This window comes from Haematobia irritans, chromosome 2 (genome assembly GCF_050003625.1).
Source record: "Haematobia irritans isolate KBUSLIRL chromosome 2, ASM5000362v1, whole genome shotgun sequence".
Lineage (NCBI taxonomy): Eukaryota > Metazoa > Arthropoda > Insecta > Diptera > Muscidae > Haematobia > Haematobia irritans.
In genome coordinates this window covers 197,225,316-197,240,039 of record NC_134398.1, presented here as the reverse complement: position 1 = coordinate 197,240,039, position 14,724 = coordinate 197,225,316, and positions in this window count along the sequence as shown.

The following is a 14,724-nucleotide window of genomic DNA, read 5'->3' as shown; positions in this document are numbered from 1 at the left end:
TGACAAACTTATTATACCCCCGTTGCCATTCTATGGTGGTGGGTATAATGAAAAAACAGGTTATTAACTTATTTCAGTTTCCAATTAATTGTTTTATAAAAGGCTATTTTATATGTCCGCTATAAATATCTCCTCTATTTAGTTGATACTATACAAGGGTTTCATAGTTATAGCTTTAACATATTCCAAAAAAAAGTTTCTCATACATAAAGAGTGCATATATAGCATTAATGAAAGTGAATTCCTTACTTACAAAAAATACATAAAAACTCAAATATTTCAAAACTTTAACAAGAACTCCAGAAAAAAACAAAACGAACGTTGTTGTTTCTCCCCATATTCCCCCTCAATTCTATTAAACATAGACGATGACTACCAATAAAATGAACAAAGTTACCAACAAAGTTTAGTTGATAAACTTTGGTGACATTAATGCTCTCTCACTCTCCCTGAATTTTTACAGGATAAACAGAATACTCTGACACACTTGATTTTTTGATGTATTGGAAAATCAAATGGCATATAAAGAACACAGATCCCTGTAAATTCATACAAGCTTACGATGAATCCCCTCCCTCACACATATGCTTTTGTGAGAAATGAGATCGAAAAAAAAACAAATATATCAAATCGTCCCTTACCTGTAGCAGTGTAGGAAGGAGTATGTCTATGTGTGTGTGTATGTCGCAGAGGGAAAAAGTAATGTGATAAAGACACTTATAATCCCTTTAGTATCATGACAATCAAATTTTTCGTAAAGCAAATAAATTCAAGACATCACAATAGCAACAACAATACAAGTTTAAGAGAATCTAGAAAGAATACCAGAAAATTGGGGTTGTTTTTAGATGGCAGACCGAATATTCGGTATGTGATAGCTCTAATGACATTTCTGAGTTTTTTTATACTGAGAGTATAAAAGAAGTGGTGTTATTATTTGGTTATTTCCAGTAAAATGTATTTTTTGGTATATTAAAGATTGTTTATTTCATAATTCAGAAGGTATGTCATAAGTAAAGAAATAAAATAACATAACATATAAGCCAAGACCATAGACTTTTTCATAAAATCGTCCACAATAATTTATTCACAATAACTGATAAACCCCAAACTTATTTACTCTAAACAGTCCAACGTTGAAGACAGAGAAACTTCTAACACTCTTGACTATTCCGAGTTCAAAAACTTATAACACTCTTGACTTTTCCGAGTTCAAAAATTGACGATTGTACTTATTGACGCACCCACCAAGATGTAAATGGGCCACAACAGTAAAGAAATTTTTCGGTGAAGTGCTGGATCATTTTCATTATTTTAAGGACTCAAGTTGATAAGATGCGCTATTGCTGCACACAAAAAATTTTTTTTCTGATTCAATCACCAAATTAATTGATCCAATTAATTTTTTAATTGAAATGTCTTCAATCACGAAAATGATAGTATCAATCACAGTTTTAATTGGGCATAGAAAAAATTCTTGATTAAAAAATTAATTGATTTTTTTCAGCAAAATTCAATTAATTTTTTAATTGATTCAATTAAAAATTTAATTGATGTTGATTGCAAAATGCAATTAATTTATTAATTAAAAAAGGTAACTCTTTTTAATTACTTAGTTAGATTGGCTTAGAGTTTTTATTTGGATTAACAAATGATTGGTTGAAATACATTTTTCATTAAAAATTTAAAAAAACATCAGCATTTTTTTAACTGAATTAGTCTTCCGAATTTGATTAAAAAGTTAATTGTATCAATTAATTTTTTAATTAAAAATTTTAAAATGTTCAATCATTGACTTAATAAACTTAATTTTCTATCATGATTAAAAAGTTAATTGTATCAATTAATTTATTAATTGAAAAAATTTTCAACTTCAATTAACTTTTTAATTGGAAATATTTTGGTGATATTTTTTTCTGTGTGTTTACTGGTTGGCTTGATTGGATACAATGCAAAGACTTTGGACGAATGTACAATTCCAGAAACAACGAAAAATTAACAAGTATATATGGCCGTCGGCCAGGCCGAAGTTTATGTACCCTCCACTATGGATTGCGTAGAAACTTCTTCTAAACACTGCCATCCACAATCGAATTACTGGAGTTGCGGTAACGCTTGCCGATGGCAATGTATCTTAGAACATCCTAACACCGTCTTCTAAATTGTAAGTAAGTCCATACGTATTATATATTAAATCAAAAAAGACCGATTAAATACGTATATAATGCAGTTTGACAAAATTTTCTATAGAAATATAGTCTTGACAAAATTTTCTATAGAAATGAAATTTGAAAAAAATTTTCTATAGAAATAAAATTTTAACAAAATTTTCTATAGAAATAAAATTTTCACAAAAGTTTCTAAAGAAATAAAATTTTGTTAGATTATTTTTGGCTCGAGTGGCAACCATAATTATGAACCGATATGGACCAATTTTTGTGTGATTGGAGATCGGTTATATATAACTATAGACCGATATGGACCAATTTTGGTATGGTTGTTAGCGGCCATATATTAACATCACGTTCCAAATTTGAACCGGACCATATGAATTTTGCTCCTCCAAGAGGCTCCAGAGGTCAAATCTGGAGAACGGTTCATATGGGGGCTATATATAATTATGGACCGATATGGACCAATTCTGGCACAGTTGTTAGAGACCCTATATTAACACCATGTTCCAAATGTCAACCGGATCGGACGAAATTTGCTTCTCTTAGAGCCTCCGCAAGCCAAATCTGGAGAACGGTTCATATGAGGGCTACATATAATTATGGACCGATATGGACCAATTTTGGCACGGTTGGTAGAGCCCATATACTATCACCATGTTCCAAATTTCAACCGGATCGGATGAAATTTGCTTCTCTTAGAGCCTCCGCAAGCCAAATCTGGGGATCGGTTTATATGGGAACTATATATAATTATGAACCAATGTGTACCAATTTATGCATGGCTGTTAGAAACCATATACTAACATCATGTTCCAAATTTCAACCGGATCGGATGAAATTTGCTTCTCTTAGAGCCTCCGCAAGCCACATCTGGGGATCGGTTTATATGGGGGCTATATATAGTTATTGACCGATACGGACCAATTCTGGCACGGTTGTTAGAGACCATATACTATCACCATGTTACAAATTTCAACCGGATCGGATGAAATTTGCTTCTCTTAGAGCCTCCGCAAGCCAAATCTGGGGATCGGTTTATATGGGAGCTATATATAATTATGAACCAATGTGTACCAATTTATGCATGGCTGTTAGAGACCATATACTAACACCATGTTCCAAATTTCAACCGGATCGGATGAAATTTGCTTCTCTTTGAGGCTTCGCAAGCCAAATCTGGGGATCGGTTTATATGGGGGCTATATATAATTATAAACCAATGTGGACCAATTTTTGCATGGTTGTAAGAGACATATACCAACATCATGTACCAAATTTCAGCAACATCGGATGAAATTTGCTTCTCTTTGAGGCTCCGCAATCCAATTCTGGGGATCGGTTTATATGGAGGCTATATATAATTATGCACCCATGTGGACTAATTTTTGCATAGTTGTTAAAGACCATATACCAACTCCATGTACCAAATTTCAGCCGGATCGGATGAAATTTGCTTCTCTTAGAGGCTCCGCAAGCCAAATCTGAGGGTCCGTTCATATGGGGGCTATACGTAAAAGTAGACCGATATGGCCCATTTGCAATACCGTTCGACCTACATCAATAACAACTACTTGTGCCAAGTTTCAAGTCGATAGCTTCTTTCGTTCGTAAGTTAGTGTGATTTCAACAGACGGACGGACATGCTTAGATCGACTCAGAATTTCACCACGACCCAAAATATATATACTTTATGGGGTCTAAGAACAATATTTCGGATGACAAAGTTAATATACCCCGCATCCTATGGTGGAGGGTATAAAAAAGGACTTTCTATAAGGCTTTGATCAGCTCTTGGACGTGTCAAAGTTTTCCAGCAAACAAAGCGTCGCCAAAAAAGTAGTGAAAATGTTCTTTTTGGGTCCGGAAGTGGTGCAAAATTGGCGCAGAAACGATGAATTCAACAGCTCACTGAATATGCATCACTTTTCCAGATGTCATACGAATTCAGTGTTTTGGATGTGAATTAAAAAATTTTGAGATATTTTGATAAAATAGATAAAAAAAAAATATTTTCAAAAATTCGCAATTGAATGCATTTAGCATTTTTTTTTGACAAAATTTAAATAATCTGTACCATTTTATTAGCTCTTACTCTGTTGTTAACCTAATTAAAACAAACAAAGTTTAATTACCCATTAAAAATATGAAAACAGTCAGTTATAAACATTTAATGAAAATAATTTATTGAGTAGTTAAAATAAAGAACAATTCTGGAAGGACTTTTTTGCTTTTCCACTTTTAGATATATCCCCATAAAAACCGATGTCCAGATTTGACTATCCGAGCCTCTTGTTGATTTAATCTGGTTGCAATGTTGAACTTGATTTCTTTATATGCCTTCTAACAACCATGCCAAAATTGATCGACACGGTCCATGTTTCCCCTATAGTTTTAATTTTTTTTAATTTTGTCTTTCGTTCAGAGTGAGGATTGAACCGAGGACCAAACAGCAAACAGACTATTCACTCTTATTGATCCACACACTCACACACACTTATCAATGCATACACCAGCCGATTTAAAGAAAATAAGGCATGTAGTCAAAATCTAACTGTGTTTGATATAAACGAAATGGACTATGATTTTGCAACAAGAAAGCATTTTGTAACAAATTTTGTGAAAAAAGTTTAAATATTACAAATAAGTTGAAAAAATTGTAACAAAAGGAACACGTTTACGATACGTATTTAATATGTCGTTATTCTCTGCGCCAAACTGTAGAATAAGGTATTATAAATTGGGGCTTATGACAGAAGAAGACGAGGTGGACACATAGTGTCTTTGGCAATAATTCTCAAGGGAGGCGCCTGAGCTGATTTAGCCACGCGAGTCTGTCCGTTTGTCTGTAAACACATTTTTGTGATCAAAGTCTTGGTCACAAGTACTGTATAACCTCTCTAAACGGGACTAACTCGCTAGTTCGGATTATCCAGTAGTTCAGACAGGTTCAATTTTCAAACACTTTTTGTAAATTTTTTCCGAACAGTAATTTTTGTTTTTGTTTTGTTTTTGTGCACCATCTTTTCTTTATTTTAAAACAATGCTAACAAAAGGTCAGAGTAAAGGAATGTCAATTTGCGTATTGTCACAGTTCGTCCGATGATATAAATAGCATAGAAATGTAATTTTACAAAAAATTGGGTGAAATGATAAGTTTTCTGCTAGCAATAGTTGTCTGCAGAATTTTAAATGTTGCAGCGGTATAAAATGCTCAATATACGTTGCGAGAAATTATCAAGACGTCTTTCAACTATCGAGAATTTTAAGCAAAACTTTCGAAAATTAATCGATCGCCAGATCAAAAGGTTCGATTAATTAATGAGAACTAGGGCAAAATCGGGACAATCTGACTTAATCACAACCCATATCCACAATAATTATTCATTATAATTAAGTTCATAAAAATGTGTTTTTTTCCTCTATATATTACAGGAAATTTATTTACCGTCTCCGTCGTTTCCTCATTTTTCAGTGCTGCATAGAATTCCTAGAAATGTAATAAAAATTCCCTTCTGACTTTAAATTATCGCAAGTATCTAAGAATCATTGCGTAACAACAAATAATGATAGTAACGTTCAAGTAATTGTATAAACCACGCTGATTATAAGAATGACAGTGACTACAACGGCTATAATAATTGCAAAGGTGGTCATGCTATAATAATCCCCCTTCAAATAACCAATAATTCCGTTGAAATCTATATTTTCCAAATCACTGAACAATTTAATTCGTTTTTCCTTCCATTTTTTTTTGGAATAAAAATATTACTCCATATTTTTAAATCATTTTTCTTTCTTTCTATCCTTTAGCAAAGTCTCGCAGTTGCTTCAATACAATGTCCTTTGGGTTTTTACTTTCTCCTTGAGTACACTCGATAAATAATTGTGCAAACGTATGTTGGTTTTTTTTTCTTATCAATACGGTAGTTTTCAACAATTCCCGTTTTTGCAATTATCATTGAGTGTAAAAATGTTAAAGAAGTTTGCTATAAAGATAGATTAAAACTATGTATACAGAAGGGATATAGGCTCACGATATAAAGAGAGGATGATATGTAATGGTACAATGGCATAGAAATATTATTTTACAAAATTTTCTATAGGAATACAATTTTTGGATTATTTTCTATAGAAATAAAATTTTGAGAAAATTTTCTATAGAAATAAAATTTTGCCAAAATGTTTTATACAAATAATATCTTTAAAATGTTTTTTTTTTGTAGAAATAGAATTTTGGCAAAATTTTCTATATGAATAAAATTTTGACAAAATTTTCTAGTGAAATATAATTTTAACAAAATTTTATATAGAAATAAAATCTTTAAAATATTTTTTGTAGAAATAGAATTGTGACAAAATTTTCTATATGAATAAAATTTTGACAAAATTTTATATAGGAATAAAATTTTGACAAAATTTTCAATATGAATAAAATTTTGATAAAATTTTCTAGCGAAATAAAATTTTGACAAAATTTTATATAGAAATAAAATCTTTAAAATGTTTTTTATAGAAATGGAATTTTAACAAAGATTTCTATAGAAATGGATAACAAAATTTTGACAACATTTTCTATAGAAATAAATTTTGACAAAACTTTCTATAGAAATAAATTTTTGACAAAACTTTCTATAGAAATAAAATGTTGACAAAGTTTTCTATATAAATAAAATTGTGATAAAAAATTTTATAGAAATAGCATCTTTAAGATGTTTTTTGAAGACATAGAATTTTGAAAAAATTTCTATAGAAATAAAATTTGCCAAAATTTTCTATGGAAATAAAATTTTGCCAAAATTTTCTAAGGAAATAAAATTTTGACAAAATTTTTAAAAAATAAAATCTTGATTAAATTTTCTATAGAAATAAAACTTTGACAACATTTTCTACAGAAATAAAATTTTCGTTTTGTTTGTTATTATTGGTTTCTCTTCAATCGTTATTGTTGTTTTTGATCTCAGCTTAAAGCCATGCATTGACTAAACTACAAGTGTAGCTTAACCAACAGAGCAAAAGTATGCTTGTCGAATTTAGGCAAAGCCCTATAGACTGCAAGATGGTTGGATGTACAGCAGTTTCAGAATTACCACATTCCTCATCAGCATCCTCTACTTGCAGCAAAACTATCAACCAATTATCAGAATAAATTCGGGTAATTCACTCAACCCAAAGTGAACTACACTTGAACCTTCCGACAAAAGGTTTGATAGTCGGCTACTGCTGACTATAAGCTACACTTGTAGTTTAGTCAATGTATGGTTTTAAGCAGAGATAAAAAAACAAGAAGAAATAAAATGTTGACAATATTTTCTATAGATATAAAATAAAATTTTGACAAAATTTTCTATAGAACTAAAATTTTGACAAAATTTTCTATAGCAATAAAACAAAATATAACAACATTTTCTATAGAAATAAAATTCTGACAAAATTTTCTATTGAAATAAAATTTTGACAAAATTTTCTATAGAAATAAAATCTTTAAAATGTTTTTTTTTTAGAAATATAGTTTTGGGAAAATTTTCTATAGAAATAAAATTTTTACAAAATTTTCTAAAGAAATGAAATTTTGACAAAATGTTCTATAGAAATGAAATTTTGACAAAATTTTTCAAAGAAATAACATTTTGAAGAAATTTTCTATATTAATAAAATTTTGAGAAAATGTTCTATAGAAATAAAATTTTGACAAAATTTTCTGTAGAAATGAAATTTTGACAAATTTTTCTGCAAAAATAAAATTTTGGCAAAATTTTTGTAGAAATAAAATCTTTAAAATTTTTTGTGTACAAATAGAATTTTGACAAAATTTTCAATAAAAATAAAATTTTGAGAAAAATTTCTTTAGAAATAAAATTTTGACAAAATCCTTAATAGGAATAAAATCTTTAAATTTGTTTTTGTAAAAATAGAATTTTGATAAAATTTTCAACAGAAATAAATTTTGACAAACTGCTCAATAGAAATAAAATTTTGACAAAATTTTCTATATAAATAATATTTTGAGAAAATTTTCTATATAAATAAAATTTTGATAAAATTTTCAACAGAAATAACTTTTGACAAAATGTTCAATAGAAATAAAATTTTGACAAAATTTTCTATATAAATAAAATTTTGAGAAAATTTTCTATATAAATAAAATTTTGACAAAAATTTCTTTAGAAATAAAATTTTGACAAAATCCCTAATAGGAATAAAATCTTTAAATTTGTTTTTGTAAAAATAGAATTTTGATAAAATTTTCAACAGAAATAAATTTTGACAAACTGCTCAATAGAAATAAAATTTTGACAAAATTTTCTATATAAATAATATTTTGAGAAAATTTTCTATATAAATAAAATTTTGATAAAATTTTCAACAGAAATAACTTTTGACAAAATGTTCAATAGAAATAAAATTTTGACAAAATTTTCTATATAAATAAAATTTTGAGAAAATTTTCTATATAAATAAAATTTTGAGAAGAATTTCTTTAGAAATAAAATTTTGACAAAATCCCTAATAGGAATAAAATCTTTAAATTTGTTTTTGTAAAAATAGAATTTTGATAAAACTTTCAACAGAAATAAATTTTGACAAACTGCTCAATAGAAATAAAATTTTGAGAAAATTTTCTATATAAATAAAATTTTGATAAAATTTTCAACAGAAATAAATTTTGACAAAATGTTCAATAGAAATAAAATTTTGACAAAATTTTCTTTATAAATAAAATTTTGAGAAAATTTTCTATATAAATAAAATTTTGAGAAAAATTTCTTTAGAAATAAAATTTTGACAAAATCCTTTATAGAAATAAAATCTTTAAATTGGTTTTTGTAAAAATAGAATTTTGATAAAATTTTCAACAGAAATAAATTTTGACAAACTGTTCAATAGAAATAAAACGTTGACAAAATTTTCTATATAAATAAATTTTTGAGAAAATTTTCTATATAAATAAAATTTTGAGAATATTTTCTACATAAATAATTTTTTTGTTTTGTGTAGAAATAAAATTTTGACAAAATTTTTTTATAGAAATAAAATTTTTAAAATATTTTTTTTTGTAGAAATGTATTTTTGAGAAAATTTTCTTAGAAATAAATTTTTGACAAAATTTTCTATAGAAATAGAATTTTGACAAAAGTTTCTCTAGAAATAGAATTTTGAAAAAAATGTCTATAGAAATGGAATTTTGACAAAAGTTCTATAGAAATAGAATTTTAACGAAATTTCAATAGAAATAAAATTTTGACAATAAAAATTGTTCATACTAAAATTTGATCAAAAAATTTTTTTTTTAATTTGAACGACAAGCAAAACTGCTCTGATTGCCCTGAAAAGTAAAGGAATGTGGACTGATTTCAATGTATTCATTTATATTTTATATTAAATAAATATAGTGCAAAGAAATTTGTTTTTATTATCAACTTTCAGAGGTTGATAGATAGCACCATTTATAAGGCAAAATGAAGTCAAAATTTTTTTGTTCAGAAAAGAAAACACCATAAAATTCGGTGTGAGTTCAATATTTTTTTCTTTTTGGACAATAAATTATAATAAAAAATCTTTTAAAAAATAGCTCTATTTATAATACATATCATATACAGCTCCACTTTAAAATTTTGCACAATTGACGGTATAGTTAGGTTAGGTTAGGTTATGTGGCAGCCCGATGTATCAGGCTCACTTAGACTATTCAGACCATTGTGATACCACAGTGATGAACTTCTCTCTTATCACTGAGTGCTGCCCGATTCCATGTTAAACTCAATGACAAGTGACCTCCTTTTTATAGCCGAGTCCGAACGGCGTTCCACATTCTAGTGAAACCACTTCGAGAAGCTTTGAAACCCTCAGAAATGTCACCAGCATTACTGAGGTGGTATAATCCACCGCTGAAAAACTTTTTGGTGTTCGGTCGTAGCAGGAATCGAACCCACGACCTTGTGTATGCAAGGCGGGCATGCTAACCATTGCACCACGGTGGCTCCCAACCGTATAGTTCAATGAGGCAAATTATATTTGGCTCCCATTTTTATCGTGCCTGTTTTGTATTCTTATTTGCTGCAATTTGTTCACAGAGTGATGAGTTAGAATTCTGCTGAAATGTGCAACATCGGTTCTGATTTGGATATCGCCTCACTCGATTTGAGCAATTATGGTACGAATCATATCCCTCATACTGTAATCTCAATATGTTTTTAATCAGAAATTGGGAATTCAAATGAAGCTCTGATTTTTTAAATATCGCCCGAGTTTTCAAACTCCATAATTTTGTAAAAATCGCTATAGTTACTACTGAATAGAAAAACTTTACAAAATGTCTATGAAAAATTTTAAGGTCTTAAAATTGCAACATAAAATTTGGTCTACCAAATGGCTATCAAACAGTCGAAAATATTGCTTCATTTTTATTTCACTTAATTTATTAAATAAAATCTAGTAATAAATTTTGTATTAGTCTATTGTTCATTTAAACCATTTCAATTTCAATTGAATTTGTTGCTTGTCAATATAAATTTGATTATCGATATAAACTTGTTAAATTCATTGTAGATTTGTCAAACTAAAATGGAAAACAATTGTGTCATTTGATTCTTTATGATTTTGTTTTTTATCAGCAGGATGTTTGTTTTTGTTTTTTTTATATCGTCCCTATCACTGGTCCAATACAATCATGATCTACTCAAATGGGGCAGTTTTTTTTTATGATGTTGCGAAAAAAAAAAAAAATAGATTTAGTAGAGTCTATTGTCAGTTAAATGTCAATTATATTTAATACTTTTATGATTCGATAGACTGGAGATTACACAATGATTGAGGGATACATTTTTCAGCAAATAGCTGATGTTTTAGTTGTTTTCAGCATTTCCCATATATTGGAAATTTATGGGTTGGTGTGGTGTTTTGTTCGATGTCAAATGCTTAGCTGATTGATGCATGTGTAAGGAACAAATTTGGCATATGACGGCTGGTATTTTTCTATAATTGATTTTTATATACATAGTATACACAACAGGAAACTTTGCATATTTTAATGAAATTTTGATGCCCAGCTTTTTAAATTTTTTCCAAACATTTCTACACCCTCAAAAAAAAATCGCTTCTTTAACATATGTTCCAAACATATTTTGCAGGAAGCACATATATTATTGGATACTGCCGAAACATTAATATGTTTGTTTTATGTGAACATATTATATGTTTGGAAGCATTTTGAGTCCAAAAATATTATATGCTTGGAAGAATTTTTCCCAAAGACGATTCTGCTCATTGCCTAACATACTCGTAATTTTCACATCCACGAAATATTTTAGTTCTTGACACCTTTTTCTGTAATACAAATAATGTTGAAGAAATTATTCACTTTTATAAATTTTTTAAATTTTACCTTTCGCCTGCACGGAGAATCGAACCGAGCACCATACAGTTTGTAAGCCAACAAACTATCCACTGGATTACGTAGCTGTTATAGTCACCAGGAGATAATTATCGTTATAAATTACATTTATATAGCATAGTTTGCAACGCCCACGAGCCCATGCAAACATAACATTATTTAACAGAAACATACATTTGTTTGCCACGTGGAGCAGTGGTTAGCATGTCTGCCTTGCATACAAAGGGTCGTGGGTTCAATCCCTGCTCCGACCGAACACTTTTTTAATTTACACATTTATATTTATACTATATTAAATTTTTATAATGAAACTTCGAAATGTGGGTTATTAAAGATTTATAGTCAGTAACAGTGCTTGATATAAACGAAATTAGTAGAGATACTTTCTGCGTTTCAGATATAGGTCAAGTGGTTTATGCAAAGATAAGATAAGATAAGGTTGAATTTTTATTGGTCTGCGTTTAAGATATAGGTCACGTGCTTTATGTAATTAGGTCAAGTGCTATGTAAACAAAGATAAGGTTGATTATCCCCAAAACTTTTTTGGGGCTTACAAAATAGATTTATTGTTTGACGGGGTTAAATACATTGGTTGGTTTATAAGATGATAAGGTTTATCAAAGTTGGTTGCACGTTCGTTTATCAAGATTAAATTTTTGTGGATGCCAGAAATGTTATTGGGGCTTACAAAATTGATTTATTGTTTGACAGGGGTTACATATGTTTATCAAAGATGGTTGCACTTCGATGGTTTGTTGGTTGCACTTCGATGCACTTTATCTATAACATTCTCCAAACTAACTGAGTGATCCTATAGAAAAGCAAACGAGAAAAAGTGATGAATTTATGATGTGATAGCGATAGAGTGTCCTATAATACACTTATAAAGGGTTAAAACTTCACGTTGGTTGGTTGATAAGATGATAAGGTTTATGAAAGTTGTTTTATCAAGTTAAAATTTTTGAGGATCCCAAAAATTTTATTGGGGGAAAATAGATTTATTTATGACTTTCTCCAAAGATATGATCTTGCTAATCTTGTATTCTAAAAAATTTTTTAAAATTCATGTGGTTCTGTGTATGTTGAATGTACACGTTTGGGTTCTGATGTGTTTGAGTTGTTGTTATTGTCGGATAAAGAAAAGTGAATGTGGAAAAATATAAAATGATTGTTGGAAAAGCGTGTGCGTGTGTATGGCATTTTTCGTTTGATCGTTTGGTTAGGATTGCAGTGATATTGAGACTAGGTGATGAGGCTAATTGATAAGGATGGTTAATATATGATTGAGACATAGTTTTGTGTGTGAAGCAGACACTTTTGCTCTCGGATGGATGGTCTCGTTGAGTGGTCCCATAGAAAAATAAATGAAATGGAATGATGAATTTATGATGTGTCAGGTTTTTGGGTACTCGTATAACACGGATATTGCTTCAATGTTTGTGGAAAGAATTTGTCTTTAACCACATATAAAATTTCTGTCGATAACCCATGTTGCAATTGCATTGATATCTTTAGAAACGCGAAAAGCGTGTGTGTGTGTGTGTGTGTATGGTATTTTGTTGGAAAATTGTGCATTATCGTTTGGTCTAGCATTTGACCGTTTGGTTAGGATTGCAGTGTTATTGAGACTAGGTGATGAGGCTAATTGATAAGGATCGTGAATGAGAAAATAAGAGCTTTTTTTTGTTTTTTGTTGTTTTGGGAAATGGTGAAAATAATGAAGCTTTTTTTTATTGCTCAAATTTTGTATAAATAGGGGAGCTGTTTAATTTCAAAGCAATCAGTTTCAAATATCAGCAAGAAAAGTGTCAAGCATCAAGATGAGCAGCAATTCTACTCTCGTTGAAAATTTTAATTCATTGAATTTTAAAAGAATTCTAAGCATGAAGGAGTTGGCGATAAACTTGGAATACTTAATTGGAGGAGCATACAGGACATCAACCAAATTTGGGGAAAAAGTTGTACTTCAACTCAATGATGGAGTCCTCTATCTACCATCAAGATTCAACTCATTGAGCGAGGATGATATTAAGCGGTTGAATGAAGGATCGTTTTCCATCACGAAAGTACCCCTTAAAGAAGGAGCAGACATTACCAAATTAGTTTTAAATGAAATTTTGATAACTCCAGATACATTTTATGTACCCTATTAGGTTAAGGAAATTAAACATAAATAAAAAAATAAATTTTCATATATTCCATTGATACTTTAAATTACATTGTTTTTTTTTATTTTATTTTGGAATGAGGGGATGGGAGGGAAAGAAAAAAGAAACAATTTCAAGTTTTTTTTCTTCTTTGAAACTTTTTTAAAATCGTCATTCTTTTTTTCGTATTGGTAATGTGAGTGTGAAGTGAGGAAACATAGACATACTCATGAGAATAAAAGCATCATCATATCTGGTCATGATCACAGTACAAAACAGTTGTTCATACTTATACATAACAAAGTCGTAACAAAACAAAAATGGTTAACGTATTGAATTTAAAAGTGCCTTTCATAGACGAAAGCCTACTCTATCGGGAAGATGAGCGATGTAAGACATTTCAAACTTGGGCGGGAAAGCTAAAAAATTGGCAAGATATGGCAAAGAGTGGTTTTTTCTATACTGGTGAAAATGATAAGGTGAAATGCTATTTCTGTCATGTGGAAATACAATCTTGGGAGACCGATGATGATGTTATTTCTGAACATATGCGATGGTCACCGATTTGTCCATTGTTGAGACGATGTGCTACGAATAATATTCCATTGTGTGAGGAAGAGTTGGATCACCTACTTCAACCAATAGGATATGATATTTGTGGATTGAATATGAAGCGAGCGGGAGCGAAAAGCAAACATAATATATTCGAAGCAAATTATGTTTACACCTTTTACAATATTTTTCATGTATTTCTAGTGTGTGGATTAACTTTACTGTTTCTAATCAAATCAAATAAAGCTATAGAATGATGACAAGAATAAAAAAAAAGTTTTTTTTTTTTTTTATTTATTTATTTAGTTATTTTTTCATTAATAAAATTTTGTACATGACAGAAATTGGATTCTATATAAACAAAAAGTTTGAAAACATTATTGAGAGAGCACTTAAATCTATTATCAGAATGAATTTCACATGATGTATAATAGTTATTCAGTTTTGAAAAGCTTGTTTT